This window comes from Tupaia chinensis, unplaced genomic scaffold (assembly GCF_000334495.1).
Source record: "Tupaia chinensis unplaced genomic scaffold, TupChi_1.0 Scaffold000704_1, whole genome shotgun sequence".
Classification (NCBI taxonomy): domain Eukaryota; kingdom Metazoa; phylum Chordata; class Mammalia; order Scandentia; family Tupaiidae; genus Tupaia; species Tupaia belangeri.
In genome coordinates this window covers 2,769,684-2,771,684 of record NW_006160227.1, presented here as the reverse complement: position 1 = coordinate 2,771,684, position 2,001 = coordinate 2,769,684, and the positions used below count along the sequence as shown (strand labels likewise).

The 2,001-nt window shown below is 54.1% G+C and overlaps 1 protein-coding gene across 1 annotated transcript in view; it reads left to right on the top strand.

Moving 5' to 3' along the window:
• The window catches only part of FAM194C (family with sequence similarity 149 member C), a 105,061-nt gene that overhangs the window by 54,339 nt on the left and 48,721 nt on the right, over window positions 1-2,001 (top strand). The gene's annotated exons all lie outside the window — the stretch shown is intronic.

Sequence of the window (2,001 nt, the reverse complement as noted above, 5' to 3'; positions counted from 1 at the left end):
TTCTGTCTGTCTCTGTGTGTCTGGTGAGCGCACGTGCCCTATAGCAAAAAAAAAAAAAAAAACACTGCGCATGTCATGGTTCAAGTGTTTCCAGGGTGCTGGGTTCCTGGCATCAGACTGCAGAGTACGAGAAGCGAGCCCGTGATATGGAAATTGAGCATAAGCCTCTGGGCCAACAGCTGGATAGCAGAAGGAGCTGGGAGCAGTGAAATAGAGAGTGTTTTCTCAGTTCCCAGGAGCCCCGATGCTTGTAGGTGAGGGGGTGTTGCAGGTCGGGGGCGTCAGACGCTGGGAGAAGCCCGGCCGTGTAGGGCGCAGGCGCTGAGGCCTCAGGTGGGGCGTCTGCTGACTCTGCCCGTGGGAACCATCAGAGGCCCACAGGGTGAGCTGCTCTGCCACGTCCTGGGAGTAGCTTCCCATTTGGACACAGCCCTGAGAGTTTACAAAGCCACTGCCACCGTGTTTATCTCGGAACACACAAGAGTAGCCTTTCACCTATTCCATGTTGGAGAAGTTTGTTAAAAGGCATTTTATTTAACATTATTTATTTACTTATTTTAATTTGACCAGAGAGAGACAGAGAGAGAGAGAGGGAAAGTGAGAAAGCAAGCCGCCAGGTCTGGGACTCCAACCGCAGTCGGTTATGTGGGAGTCCAGCACCCTTAACCACCATGCCACCTGCTGGCCGCCATGTTGAAGCATTGAGATTTAGAAGGCGTGTTGACTTGCTCTCAGGGACCAGAACTGGGACTATCCCTAAACCAGAGTTCTCAGTAAGGAGAGAGTTGTAATAAACACAACGCCATCCTGGGGTCTTGTCTAGGATTGCTAAAGAGGACATCCCAGGACTAATGGATGTCGTGGTGGTTATACCGCTGGACTCCCACTCAAGTCCTGGACCCAGTGGCTTGAAACTCGCACTGGGCATGTGTGCGTGCGTGCCCAAAATCCTGAGAGGAGAATGGAGGAGAGGGGTGTGGCATGGCCATCCCTCCGGGGGGGGGGGGGATTTCCCACTTTCTATCTCTCTGTGCCTTATAGCGAAAGTCTCTCTCTCTCTTTAAAAAAGAAAAAGAAAAGGAGACCCCACCTTCAGGGAGCGACGAAGTACAGCTTCTGTCCCCTTTCCCTGCCTTTGACTCCCTCATGGGACAAGTAGACACGTGTTTGGAGCCTTTGGGGAGAGGGCAAGAGCTTGTGGGACTCGGCTTGGACGGGGCGGGTGGGCTGTTGCCACCTGCCCACAGCAGAGGGGCTCCATGGTGCTTCCTGCCGTGGGGCCCCTTTCCCACTTGCTGTAGAACGAGACGCAGTCGGACCCGGTGCCTCAGTGGGCACATCTGTTGGACTGGGGGTGGGTGGGGAAGGGTTTACTCCACACAAGCCGCACCCCAATCCCGCTCCACCAAGGCTGAAGGAGAATCCTCGCCTGACGCACGTGACCCCTTCACAGCTGGTGCCAAGCCTGGGTCGCAAAGGCAAGGCATAGCGGTAAGGAGGTGCCAAGGAGGTGTGACCTTTGTCAGGCAACCCCCAAAGCGAGACTGGAACTCTTCTTGCTTCACGCCCCCCCCCCAAAAGCAAAATTCCAGGGCCAGCAGGCGGCGCGGTGGTTAAGGCACGGGACTCCCACATGGCTGGCTGCGGTTTGAGTTCAGCCCTGGCAGCTTGAAACTCACGCCAGGTGCGTGTGTGCGTGCCCAAAATCCCAGGAGGGGAAGGGACTGCAGGAAGGCCATCTTCCCCGGGGTAAGGGGTGATTTCTCACTTTCCCTCTCACTGTCTCTCTCTGCCAAGTGCACGCACCCTATAGCAAACACCTAAAAACAAAACAAAAAGCTCAGTTAAAACACGAGAACCAGAAAGATTGCACAGATCTGCAGCCCAAGCCGAGAGGATATGTATATATTTTTGTTTTGTTTTGTTTTTGAGAGGTTTTTGCTATAAGGCGCTTGCACTTGCCAGAAAGCCAGAGACAGAGAGACAGAAAGTGAGAAATCA